Here is a 14,817-nt window from a genome sequence, read left to right on the forward strand (position 1 = left end):
ATTCTGTGCAAAAGACTTAAAACATATCCGACAACGGTCTCAACGTTATGAGACAATGGGAGTTCCAATCAATTTCCGTTTTTTGGTTTTCATAGTTTATAAATACCATTTTGAAAATTTAAAATAGAATGAAGGATAAAATACTCTTTTCCATCTTTTCAGAAACAGTTAGCGACAATTATCCATTGTCATAAAATTTGAAGATGTTTAAAGCAATTTCTGAACAGTGTGGCTAGAGTTAATCCATTTTCTAAAACTTGGGGCTTTTAAGGGATTTCTCCTCATCTCTCCGGAGAATGTATGGTTGTGTGGGCATTGAATCCAGCCACGGCGAATGGCGACAATCCTTTAAATGAGTCGTTGAATTCAGCTAATGTCATAGTAGCAGGTGTGAAGGGACTGATGCCCATCATGCCCTGCCCTGGCATCAACCGAATCGGAGAATCCACCATAAGCCATCTAATTCTGTGTGCTAAGTGGTGGTCGGATCGGAAGATACAGTACAGAAATGCAGGGCCAGCTTCGTATGCATTTAACAAAGATTCGTCTGTTACAAGCGGGGCCTCTATTTCTCAGCTCACTTTTCAAGGTGTTGTCTCCCACAATTAGATTTTGCCTTTGGAGCCACACGTACATTTTGATATCACTTCTCTGATGCTTTCAGAGGCTGCAATTTCCTCAGAAGTTCGTCTGCAGACGTTTTACCTTATTGTTGTTATTTGCGAGGAAAAATGGTTCCCGAAACGATTTCTGGCTTACATTAATTTCCAGTGGTATGCTTCTTGATCAGTTCATCCTTCAGTGCTTCACAAACACAATGTGGTGATTTGGTGGGTTTCATGACAGACGGAGTATTATTTTATCTCGGGTATCGCGTTTCTTACTTTAATATCTAATTGCCTCCATAGTTTCAGATCGAGCTTGGAATTTGCTGTTAACGTCGTTGTTCTGCAATCACCGAGTGCCAGCTAGAACTAGAAGAACATTACTCTAAAATAGCTGTGATTCGGGGGGATTTTAGCTTATGTGGACTGGAAAACACTCGTTTCATGATTCCGGGTTCGTCAAACTGTATCTACATACGCTTCTCTTGAACAACCAAATAAGGAGCTCGGATTTGCTGCCCTCACAGCTCTATGCAACGGGCTCTGTAATACCCAACACCAGAGTGTCCAATAACACCTTTTCTGGTGTCAATACTCCTGTCACACTTTTAAACACCCCCTCGTTTCAATCCATTCACAGAGTTCGGATCTTATCCGCAGATCCGGTTTTCCATTCATACTTCTTTTAGAGTCGATCTGTGTACTTGACAATAGACCTGTTCATGGGCCGGGCCGAACTTTTACTTTACATAAACAGGATTTTGTTAGGCTCGAGTCCAAGCCCAAGCCCAGCCTGACCAACGAGTCTATAATTTGGGCTTGAGCCCAGCCCTGATAAAAAGCCCAAAACCCAGGCCCGAGCCCAAAGCCCGACCTATAGAGAAGATTGATTCTGGAAATTTTTCTGGAGGGTTTTGATCAAACCCAGGCCAGACTCTCCACCTAACAAATTTATTCTCTCCACTCTGTTACTTGATCACTTGATGTAATACAACAAAATGGCAAAGAGGAGTCATCGTTGGTGATTGTGTTCGCTGGTGCTGAATTTGTGGTGAGCATCAACGAAAAGTGAAGTTAGTTCACATTTGAGAGAGAGAGAGAGAGGACTCGTCGCCACCGCCGATGCCTATGTTCGTTGCCTCACCAGTGCCTGAGTTCGCGTCTAAGATTTGAAAGAGAAGAAGTGAGAACTGAGAAGAGGAGAGAGAAAGAGAGAGAGAGAGAGAGGAATCACGCTGGTCTGCCGGAGTTTACTGGTTGTGCTGGTGAGTGTTCGCCGATTCTATGATTGCCTAAGAGTGTGAGGTTGTGAGTCACTGTGAAAATTGAGAAATGTTCGACTAACTGGCTTAGACAAGAAAGAGATGAATGAGAAGAGGGGCTAGGATATTATGGTTTTTTAGTTTAACCTATAGGTCGGGCTGGGCTGAGCTTTTTTAACAAATCCCAAGTCCAGCTCGCAACATAGTCGGGCTCGGGCTTTTAGGCCTGAGGTCAAGCCCACAGGCTCAAATGTGTGTTCAAGCCCATCCAGGGGCCAGATCGGGCCGGGCTGCCCCGTCGGGCTACCCGGCCCATGAACAAGTCTAGTTCACAGCCCCATCTTATTATTCATGGGAGATGTTCTCAATACACAATGGAATGAAATTGGAATCTGCCCCTCGCACGGAACTCACAGCCACATCCCAATGTATATTGAAAACATCTCCCATGAATAATAACAAACAAATACGGCAGGTGTTCCAATTGCATGTTAGGATGGGGATGTGAGGTTGGTGTGAGGTGTATAATATATTAATATACTAAATATGAATATATAGCAGGTTTATTGTAATCGGTTCAGACCCGATTATTCTGAAATTCGATTCTGGGTGTAAAAAATACAGACCCTATGGGATCCGGTTCTGTTCCTGATCCTTACCCGTTGGCAGCCTTAGTTTAATCGGACCACAGTGACTCCCGATCTCCGTCGTAGGCTCGTAGCTTGGTGGCACTTCCAAGGCAACTTCTGCCACTGATTAGAGGGAGCTTAGATAAAAGATGTAGAGTTTTGGTTACCCGAGTTCTACAATTCGGAATTGTTGATGAAAAATAAAATCTGGTGACAAAAAATCAGAGGAGATAAAGCTGCAGCCATGGCAGATTTCAACGGTTCAGTTTCTGTTGATATGGGGATGATATCTCTTGGTGGAAAGTTTGGGTTCTTCCCTGACCAGAGAGGGAGACAAAGATGCAGAGTTCCATTACCCAAGGTTTGCACTTCGGAATCATTGATGAAAAATCAGATTTGGTGATTAAAGAGACGAAGTGGAAGATGAGTTTGAGGGTTTGTTCCATTAGCTCCAGAATTTGACCAGGAAAACCAATTCAGTTCTTTTTTTTTTTGTTCCCTCTTTCTCCGGATATGTTGAACTCAAAATTTTCTATATGTAGTTTTATGGCTTGCAAGACACATGAGGATTCTATAATTGAACCAAGTTGCTACAGAAATCAAGACTGTTCATCTCGTAGATACCCCTCTTCACCCTGAAATTCAAAAGAAAGCAACTTATACCAAAACTCAACTATTAACCTCTGAATCCACTTCCGAAGTTGTAGGCTTAGCAAATGAAATCTGTCAACCGGAGCCAGGGGAGGAGAGAGATGAATAACCGTTTCACCAACCAAAACTGTTCCCTGGTTCAACAGAATTAATGCTCGCTCTCTCTCTCATATCCTGCATGCCTTGTTTACTCTTATATATCTGAAACTCTCGTCTTGCATTCTTGCTTATTTCAACCTGCGCACACTTTTTTTTTGTAACAACAATGGATGCAGAGATGGGTTTTGACGAGCAAGGTTTAGCTGAACTCTCTTGCTGTTTGGTGGGCCGTGGAACCACTGATAAGATTCTATGTATTTAAGGTTTAGCTGAACATTCTAGTTGTTCATCAGGCTGTGGTAATAATGATGCGGGTCTCATATATTTAAATACTGGCGTAGTATCTTATTATTGGTTTCACATCCCGTTCAACAGTTAATTTGAATTATTTTAACTTATCAATAATTCCACAACACTCTGAACAGCAAAAGCATTTAGTAAAGCTCTCAACCCGGATTCAGATTAGTTGATCGCTTTGGCTGTTCAGCTGCCTGTGGAAGTGGAACTAATCGCAAAGTTTCATGTCAGTAATAAAATACAAGGGACTCACACTGGGGTGGATAAATTTATTACTGACTTAGAATCTCATAATTGGTTTCACAGGGCACAAACATGGTTCTTTGCTCTTTTCGGGTCTCCCATCCGATCTATTTTAGATCATTCGCTCGTAATTAAGTTGATTTTGCTTTATAGGCTTAATTTGAAAAGAGTATAAATATAAGTATATACAATATAAATATATATAAAATAATACAAAATACAAGATTTTACACTCTATAAATTTGTATTTATATTCCTTTCAAACTGAGACATAGCTTCATTTTATTTTCTTACAAGTCTGTTATTGTCTCGTTTGATTTATTTTTGTTGCCACGTCCGTTTGTGTTTTAGGACATCCGTTTGTGTTTTAGGACATTTGTTGTGTTGTCAACTCACAATTCTTCTCTGAGCTTTAAGCTACGGTTTTGAGAAGTGTATGGGAGGTGTAGTGTAAGAGTCGGATGATTATGGATTGAGCCGAGCTTTTAGGCCTGAGGGTATGGGCGGGTTTAAATTATTGGTTATAAAATATTACAATATTTTATATAATTATGTATAAATTTTAATTTATACATTATATAATATAAAATAACGTATATGCATAAATATAAATTATAAAAAAATACTGATATGGCCATAACCAACCACAAATCAGAGGAGCAAAATTGCTAATTGACCAGGCCGAGCTGACTTGACTCGAAGAGATAATTTGATCGGGCCCAGATGATCTAGTATCAGTTCATAGCATGCACAAGCAATGCGTGTTAAGCTGATCAGTACATCAATCCCAACACATTTCATACAAGTCCATTACCTATTGCATCCATAAAATGTGTACTCAAGTATGCACACAACGTGTCAATCAAGGATGTGTCAAGTAGACTGAACTCTATGTATTAGAGATGTATCAATTTTGGATGAAGCTCCTCTTTTATAAATAAATGAGCCCCTCATTCGTTTGGATACATAATACAACATTGCATTACGCTATTATACGCAAGACACGCTAGACATCTCCACGCACATATAACAAGCTCTCTAGCTTCTCTCAGTAAACTCTCCAACTCACCTTTTTTTCCTTCGACGTTATTGACTTAATTGTCAGAATCCACACCTCTGGGATATCAACCCGGGGCTTCTGATGTCTCTTATAGTTGCAAGTGTCCCTTATCTGCCAAGGTGCCAAGCCGAAATAACACCCTACTCCAACAACTTCCCATCTCCGCCTCATGGCCAATTTTAATGTCAATAATTACAGATATAAAATAAATAGTCAGGGGTGTCAATGGACCGGTTTCGGGTGTCCGTCCGATCGAAAGTATTATGGACGGATTTGGACAGTCCTAAAATTGATATGGATTCGGACCGGTCCAAATATGAATCGTCCATTCATAGAATGGACCGAAAGTGAACAAGGCCAAAAGTTTCAGACGAGCCCGTTGGTCTGTTTATTTTCGTTTGAAGTTTGAATGTTGAAGGTTTGGAGCGTAGAAACTTTCGAACGCTAGTTCGACACCTCTGTCATTCCATCTCAAAGTCTCGCCGACGCTATTTCGTTTGAAGCTTCGAATGAACTCCGACGGTATTTCCCCCTCTCCGGCTATCTTCCTCTCACCCTTAACCTGTGCACCTCCCACCTCTCCATCTCTGCACTCCACCATCGACGTCTCCGCCACAAGCACCTAACACGCCACCGACAGGCTGGCCTCCATCTCTCTTCCGACCACCGGCCCTTGTTTATAGGATCTGGACTACATCTCTCTTCTGACCACAAGTGTCGGTAAACACTTTCCTGGTTTCTGATGAATCTATGGGCATCACAAATAGGGCACCGATTTGATGTCGATAAACCAGAGAGAGAGAGAGCTCACTAACCTGACTCTTTCACTCTTTCCTGGTTTCGAATGAAGCTACATGCACCACAAACAGGGCACCGATTTGATGTCAAGAAACCAAAGAGAGGAAGAATAGAAAGTGGTTGCTTTGTAGGGTTGGACGACATGTCATACAATTAATTAAGTACATTGGATCTTAGCATGCTACTGTGGCAACTGGCGAGTGACAAGTGATGCCACCGGCTACGACTGAGATTTCTCCAAATTTGTAGGGACGGGCGGTGGGATATTATCAGGGGAGAGGGCGAAGTTTTTAGCCTTCTAGAGTCCGTACGCGATAGAGTATACATCGGGTCGTGTCACCCGCGGCTTGTGATAAGGCACAGTACAATAGCACACGGGCTGCGCCAGGCCTGGCATGATGGTCTGTGATAACCCACGGGCTGTGCTAGTCCATGGACGTGCCAAGACGACCCCCAAACTTTTCATCAGGGAGGGCGGCATGGCCTATGATAGCCTGCGAATCAGCATGGCACGATTCACACTTTGCGCAAACTGCTCGCAGGCCATGTCATGCGGGTCTTACACAACCCACTTTACACTTCTAGTATGCTGTTTGGAAGAAATGTTGCTTTACCAAAACTCTCAACCAATGAAAAAATGACACATATGTTGAGAGGTTATCGTATGCTGATTTTTGTTGTTATTTCACCGTTGGGGACTCTTATGGACTGTGAATAGGGAAAAATATTTTCTAAGGAAAACATTTAATTTAGACCGGATTGGGTCCAATCTAGCTCATTTGCATTTCAATTGAACTAAACTGAAATCAATTTGTATGAGATTTAGACTGAATTTGGTCCAATCCAATCCAGTCTAACATTGGTCCATTTACAAATAAATTGGACCAAATCAGTTCAATTGACAGCCCTATAAATAGTGGATGAGGGGCTGTCAAAGAGTTGATTCTGCCCGATTGTCCAAACCAAACCGAACCGATTATGTTAGTTTTAGTTATATGATTTAGTCTCAACTTAATATTGAGTCGGTTCTCGTTCTTGTTTGTCGTGAACTGATTATTTAATTAAATATATAAGGTTTTTGTAATTTTATAATAAGTTTTATGATATTTTATGTTCGAATAAAGGGTAAATTTGATAAATAATATCAGTTAAAAACATTTAGTTTATTAATATGTAAATAATATAGAATTTTACTATCATTTTTATTAAGATTATATTATCAAATTTACATTTTGAGTCATTAAATAAATATATTTTTCAGAATAATTGGGCCTATCAGTAAGATTCAATAGAAGCTGACTATTGGCCAAAATGGCTTTGGGTCTGCTTTTTCACCGAATTAATATTCGGCTCAAAACTGGTTCTGCTTAGACTCGACTTGTTGATGACATAAATATAATAGGTATTAAAAAACATGCGGATCCAAAGAGAAATTCCTTCCAAGTCCAAGCCAATGTTTTGAAAACCAACCCATAGGCTGACCCACATTTCCTAGGTCACAGGTCATCTGTTTGACCATCTAAGTTGAACGAGTCATATCGTGCCACATCATTAAATCTATCTATGTGTGTATAATTGTATTTTATCATTAAAAAATGTATAGTTATTTTTGTGATGTAATATATATATATATTATTTTATGTTTAATTTATATTTTTAATTTGTTATTTGTAAAAATATAAAAAAGTGCAATTTAAGACTCCAAAAGGTTTTTCTTTTCGCAAAAAATAGTGGGACACACCTTTGGATTCATGGGACATAGATTTTGAAAAGTTACCCATAATTAAGAAAAAAATCATCTAAATCGGACATCAAAATGCAAAGTTATGGCCTCTAGAAGTACACATACATTGACTGTACAACCCACAACCTTGTGATTGGGTCAAATGGGTCAATTGTTGAACCGCTTAGGTTAGATTATTTTTTACCATATCAATATTTTTAACCAACAATTGATTTTAGCAAAAACAAACCTGATGGAGCGCGATCCGGCCGGTCTTAGTTGTCCGCTGCCTTGCTTCCGAACAGGGTAGCAGGGAACCTAAAACGGAGGAGATGGAGAAGCTCCGGGGGGAACCCGGTGTAGAGGCTCCGAAGCTCAAGTTAGAATCCTTCAAAAGCAAGGTAATACCAGATAGCGCAAACTTTGCATACCGTCGTTGTCGGGGGGCAGGTGGCTCTTATAGTCACTTCGTGCACTCGTCCCGGGGCCCTTGTCAGGTCAAGTATGATTACCCTTGTGCTTATCAATTCGACCGTCGTCCTTTCTACTGAGACAGAACCGTCACTGCCTAACCGTCATCTAACTGGAGATGGCGGTGTCAGTGGCGGTGGCAGGTGGCCGTTTAGGGTGCTACCGCCAAACGTCAGATCCCAAGTCAGTCAGGCGCGGCACCCTTGGGCACGAACTTCCTTAGTGTCAGGCGTGGTACGACTTGTTTGGTTTCGGTGCCAAGTGATGCGAAGTGCTGAGCGAGGCGGTCTTGAGCTCGGAGGTATCTATAGGGCAGGTCAGTTCGGCGAAGTGTATCCCGAGCTGTTACAAGGTGGGTCAGTTCGGCGAAGTGTATCCCGAGCTGTTACAAGGTTAGTTTGGCAAGTATAACCCGAGTTGTTACAAGGTAGGTCAGTTCGGCAGAGTGTATCTCGAGCTGTAACAAGGTCAATTCGGCGAAGTGTATCCCGAGCTGTTACAAGGTGGCCGTTTAGGGTGCTACCGCCAAACGTCAGATCCCAAGTCAGTCAGGCGCGGCACCCTTGGGCACGAACTTCCTTAGTGTCAGGCGTGGTACGACTTGTTTGGTTTCGGTGCCAAGTGATGCGAAGTGCTGAGCGAGGCGGTCTTGAGCTCGGAGGTATCTATAGGGCAGGTCAGTTCGGCGAAGTGTATCCCAAGCTGTTACAAGGTGGGTCAGTTCGGCGAAGTGTATCCCGAGCTGTTACAAGGTTAGTTTGGCAAGTATAACCCAAGTTGTTACAAGGTAGGTCAGTTCGGCAGAGTGTATCTCGAGCTGTAACAAGGTCAATTCGGCGAAGTGTATCCCGAGCTGTTACAAGGTGGGTCAGTTCAAGCCCCCGGTAGGGAGTTCAGTCCGCTCGTGTCCCCTTGTTCCCGCCTAGGCTTGGCCCCTTTTGCCGAGCTGTTGTTTCTGCCACGTGTCAATTAATAGAGAGGTCGGGCCAAATCTTCCTTCATCAATTGCCCCCCACTCCTTGCGTCGGGGGTCTTGCCATGGTGCGGGGAGTTTTTGCGAGGTAGCAGGTGGATTTGTCCCGCCCTTCGAACCTTCACTGCACGGGATGCTTTTGCTAGGATTCTTTCAGTTTCCGAGAAGGCTGGAAACGTGCTTACTCAAGAACGCTAGTGGTTGTGACAGCGCGCATTTTAAATTTCAAACCAATTCGCGCCGCTGGGACGTGACAGCGGGTCGTTTTAAAAAGGCGCGCCACTGCTGTACGTGCACGGGCGACTGTCAGGGAGACGTGGCGCGTTAGTTTCGAAAAAGACGCATGTCGAAGCGACGTCGGTTTCAAAAAGACGTGCGCTGACGTTTCACTTTTTTCGGAAAGACATGCGCCAATCACGTCTCGACCTTAAGGGTTGTGCGGTCGGTAAGAACGTTGGCCGTCGGATTGTCTTCGGCCTGCGTGGCCGATTCTTGGTTACTGTAGCTATAAATAGTGGGGGACCCCGGTTGGTTTGTCACTTCTGCGGTTTGTCTACTGAGTTCGTGTCCAACCTTTCAGCTCGCGTCCAAGTCTTTTCCAGCTCGCGTCAAGGCTGGTTATACAGTCTTCACAGTTCTTTGGCTTGTTCTTCAAACTTTCTGGTGAGTACTTTCCTGAATCTATCTTTTCCCCAATGTCTAGCTTTGATAGCTCAGACGATTCTTCGAGTAGGGCCGACGTAGGTTCCACCAACCGAGTCGTGTCCCCAGACTGCCTCAGTGAACCTGAGGTGGAGTTTGAGGACTATGAACCAGTAGGCCGAGTTGCTTCGGGCAGTTTGGCGTCTATCTCCCGCCGAGGTCGGATGCTAGACAGGTTTGGTCCTTCGACCATGACGCCTGAGGGGCTTCAATCCATACTTCTGTCTTACAATCTTCCTGGGGGGTAGACATATTTTATTCCTTCGGGTAGCTTTCCTTGGAAACACGGTCCAGACGAGATCGTGATTTTTCGAGAGCAGCTCGCTGCAGGGTTGCGACTTCCCTTCCATCCCCTTCTCGTCGAAGTCATAAACCACTTCGATGTCACCATTGGCCAGTTTCATCCGAACTCTATTCGGAACCTGGTGGGGACAGTTTCCCTTTTTTGCGAGCAGAACTTCCCCTTAGACTTAGAGATATTCTCCTCTATCTTGATGCTCAAGAGACAGGCGGGTTCTCTTCCTGGGGGGAGACGAGCGTATTACCTTTCTCCTCGCCAGGGTTTTAAGCTTCTGCACGATCTTCCTAATAAGGCCCCGGCTTGGAAGCGGGACTACTTCGGCGTGCGAAGTGCACAAGGATGGCCCTTTCAGACCGGGTGGGGTGAGGCGCTCCCGATTTGGGCGTAACTCTTGATAAAGAGACGGTGAAGGGTCTCTGGCAATGGGCATGTCAAGGCTTAAAGTGCCACCACTACTTAACGGAGGCCAAGCTTATTGCAACCGGCCTGAGTTCGGGTAGGTTTCTACTAAGCAATTTCTTGCTTGCTTTGTTCTTTCATTTTTTTCTGATGTCGAACTCGTTTCTGTAGGTGTGATGGACGCGGAGAGAACTCGTGGGGGGCGTTTGTTCCAAGGTATGAAGAGGAGGAAGCGGGTCGCCAAGCGAACTCGTACCAAGCTGCCCCTGGATGAGGAGCCCCAAGCCCCAGACCATACGCCAGAGGATCTGCCCAGGGAGCCCGAAGTGACTCCACCGGTGCACGAGACTGTCGGGGCGCCTTACGCTGAAACCACTCATACGGGCGCTCCTGCGTACTCAAGTGCTCCTGCTCACTCCGGATCTGCTCATACACGGGCTGGGCCCTTATGCTCGGGAGCTCAAGGGGAGTTTAGGTGCGTGTTGACGCCGAACTACACTCTTTAGAAGAGTAGGGACACTACTTTCCCCGAGGAGGTCGCGGCCTGGACCGATCTTCCCTTGAATCAGGTTGCTTGCCGCGCCGTAACACATGCCATGGTGGTAAGTTAGATTATGTCTTCCTTTTTTATTCTGTGGCTTCTGCTGTTATTTGCTCACTTGTTTCTTTTGGTACGTGAATTCTTCGATTCATGCCTTGGTGGCCCAAGTGGAGAGGAGCTCGCGACAGGCACGAGCTGCTGAGGCTGCCGCTCATGCTACTGAAGAAGCCTTCCGTGCTGCAGAGGCAAATACCCAGGCTGCTGAGGCGGCTGCTTATGCTGCTGAAGAGGCAAATACCCGGGCTACAGAGGCAAATACCCAGGCGAGGTCTCAACGTGACGCCGAGGCCATGGGGGTAGTTGTCAAGCATATGGCGGACTTGAAGTTGGATTTGCAGCATCAAGTCGAATATCTTCAGGACATCAGGGAGAGAACACGGATTTTTTCCCAAGGCATTGAAGACACCAAGAAGAAGGCAGTTGAAGACTACATTGCCTCTCTGCATTTTGACGATCTGATGGTGGACTCTTACAGGAGGGGGTTCAAGTTGAGCCGGTGGATGATCCGGAATATGTACCCCGACCTCGATGTAAGTGCCATAACCACTTCGCGTATAACTCAGGAGATGGCAAATGCTGCCGATGGCGAGCCGGACTCTGAAGGAGAGGCAGGGCCTTCGGGTGTTGTTGAAGTGCCTTCCGATGGCGAAGAAGTGGCTTCGGGCATGTAAATTTTTTTTTTTTGCCAATGTACTGTTTCTTGCAATGGAGTGTCTTTTTCCCCTTGCTCATCTTCCCCGAGCTGTTTCTTTGCCGGGTTTTTAAATTTCCGCGGTCTTTTATGCCGCGAACTGATTTTTTGCCGAGCTGATAATGTGTTGTCTACGCCGAAGTTCCTCGGCTTGCCTTGTGGCACATAGGGCCTGATTTCGTCCTTTTCGCTAGGTGGTTTATAGGTAGTAGCGCCTTAAGTTCACGATGTTCCACGTTCGAGGTACTCGTTTGCCTTCCAAGGTTTTGAGTTCGTATGCGCCCCCGAGCGCTGTTTTTACTTTATAGGGCCCTTCCCAATTAGGTCCAAGCTTGCCGATGCCGGGTTCGGGCACCATAATCTTACGGAGAACCAGGTCGCCGACTCAGAAGCTTCGTTGCTTTACTCTGCTATTGTAGTAGCGAGCTACCTGCTGCTGTTATGCCGCTGTTCGGATGTGCGCGAAGTCCCTTACCTCATCCAGTAGGTCGAGGTTGGTGCATAACTCGTCTCCGTTCGTCCGATCGTCGTATGTTTCTAATCGCAACGTTGGTATTTCGATTTCCGCCGGGATCACTGCTTCAGTGCCGTAGGTGTGGTTGAAGGGGGTTTCTCCCGTGGATGCTTTTTCGGTCGTTCGGTGAGCCCATAAGACACTTGGTAGCTCTTCGGCCCACAATCCCTTAGCTCGATCCAGACGTGCTTTCAGTCCGCGCAGGATGGCTCTGTTCATTACTTCCGTCTGACCATTTGCCTGCGGGTGCGCGACTGACGTGAAATTTTTCCGAATCCCCATGTTCTGGCACCACTATTGGAACTTGATATCCTCGAACTGTTTGCCGTTGTCGGAGATTAGAACCCGAGGTAACCCGAACCGACATACTATGTTCTTCCAAAAGAAGTTCTGTATGTTTCGAGCCGTAACAGTTGCCAGAGGTTCGGTTTCTATCCACTTCGTAAAGTAATCTACCACAACAACTAAGAATTTTCTTCCGCCTGTTGCTGGTGGGAATGCCCCTAGGAGGTCGATGCCCCATTGTGCAAAGGGCCACGGGCTGGCGAGGTATTTGAGGTCGGAGGCAGGTTGATGGTGGATGTTAGCGTGCTTCTGACACTTGTCGCATTTTCTGACGAGCTCGACAGCTTCTGCCTTCATCGTTGGCCAGTAGTATCCTTGTCGAAGTGCCTTTTGAGCGAGTGCTCTGCCCCCCAAGTGTCCGCCGCACAGGCCTTCATGAGTGTCGTAGAGTACGAACTCGGCTTCGGTAGGTCGCAGGCAACGCAAATAGGGGAGCTTGTACGACCGTCGGTATAACCGTTCGTCTATTATGACGTATTTGGTCGCCTGGCGCTGCACCCTCTTGGCCGCATTGTGTTCTGCAGGGAGGGTTTCGTCTATCAGGAAGCTCGTGAGTGGATCGATCCAGCTCGGCGCTGCTTCTATGACGGGAGCGACCTCCTCTATCCCCCCGAGAATACTAGGCCGAGGTAAGTCCTCTATGTACACAGTTCTCATATTGTTGTGACTCGTACTGGCTAACTGGGACAGGGCGTCGGGCTCAATGTTTTCTGACCTCGGGATTTGCCTGATGATGTGTGACCGGAAGTTAAGCAAGGCTTCTTTTACTTTGGCCAAATTTGCGATCATGGAGAGATCGCGTGCTTCGTACTCGCCGGTAACTTGGTTCACCACGAGCTGAGAATCGCTGCAGATGACCAAGTGTTTTGCCTTTACCTTTTGCGCTAGGTCCAGCCCGGCAATCAGTGCTTCGTACTCTGCCTCGTTGTTGGATGCCACGAACTCAAAGCGTAGTGCGTATTCTAATTTTGTGTCGCTCGGGCCGCACAAGACTATTCCAGCTCCGCTGCCTTGCCGGTTCGAGGAACCATCCACGTGAAGGATCCAGGGCTCCTCATCCCAGTTCGCGCTTCGCCTGACAGGAGAGATGTCACACTGGCTGCTACTTCACGGGGTTCAGACTCTATGGGCTCGGGAGCTCCGGGTTCGCCCGAACTGGGGACCTCGGGCTCGACCTGTGGGGCTTCGTGGCTGAAAGTGCACTCGGCGATAAAATCTGCCAAAGCTTGGGCCTTGATAGCGGTTCTCGGTTTGTACTGGAGGTCGTACTCGCTGAGTTCGATGGCCCATTTCGTCAGTCGACCGGAGACCTCGGGTTTGAGTAAAACTTGTCTAAGAGGTTTGTCAGTTAGGACGATGACGGTGTGAGCCTGGAAGTACGGGCGGAGTTTCCGAGCTGCTATTACTAGGGCATATGCTAGTTTTTCTATCTCCGGGTACCTTGCCTCTGCTCCCTGCAAAATTTTACTAACAAAATATATGGGTCATTGGACCCGGTCTGTTTCTTTTATCAGTACCGAACTGACCGCCTCGTCGCTCGCCGAGAGGTACAGTTCTAAGACCTCGCCCACCTCGGGCCGGGCTAAGGTTGGCACACTAGCGAGGTAACCTTTTTGTTCGTCGAACGCGAACTGGCAGTCCTGGGTCCACTCGAACCCTTTGCCTTTGACTGCCTTGAAGAAGGGTAGGCAGCGGTCTGCTGACTTAGACAAGAAGCGGCTTAGAGCGGCTATGCAGCCGTTTAGCCTCTGAACCTCTTTTACTTTCCAAGGTGGTTTCATATCTAGAATGGCTTTTATTTTGTCCGGGTTGGCCTCAATACCGCGCCGATTGACAATGTAGCCTAGGAACTTGCCCGAGGTGACGCCGAAGACACACTTATTGGGGTTCAACTTCATGCTAAATTGACGCAGGATTTGGAAAACAGAATCTAAGTCTTGTATTAACTCTTGTGAAAACTGAGTCTTGACGACCATGTCGTCTACATAGCACTCTATCTTCGTACCAATCAGGGGCTGAAATAGCTTATTTACAAGTCTTTGGAAAGTCGCCCCGGCATTTTTTAGTCCGAAGGGCATGACTTTGTAGCAATACAGGCCGAACTCGGTTATGAAGCTGGTTTTTTCCTCATCGGATGGGTCCATCCTAACTTGGTTGTAGCTCGAGTAGGCGTCCAGGAAGCTTAGCAACTCGTTTCCCGAGGTCGCGTCCACTAGGCGGTCAATTTTGGGGAGGGGGAATCAATCTTTCGGTCAAGCTCGATTCAGGTCGGTATAGTCAACGCACATGCGCCACTTGCCGCTTGCCTTTTTTACCAACACCAGGTTGGCCACCCAGCTCGGGTAATGGACTCCCCTTATGAAGTTTGTTGCGAGGAGCTTCTCGACCTCCTTGTCGACCGCTCTCCAGCGTTCTGGGGCTAAGTTGCGTTTCTTCTGTCTAACGGGTCTGAC

Source organism: Nelumbo lutea, chromosome 4 (genome assembly GCF_056320005.1).
Source record: "Nelumbo lutea isolate HS-2025 chromosome 4, American lotus-T2T, whole genome shotgun sequence".
Taxonomy (NCBI): domain Eukaryota; kingdom Viridiplantae; phylum Streptophyta; class Magnoliopsida; order Proteales; family Nelumbonaceae; genus Nelumbo; species Nelumbo lutea.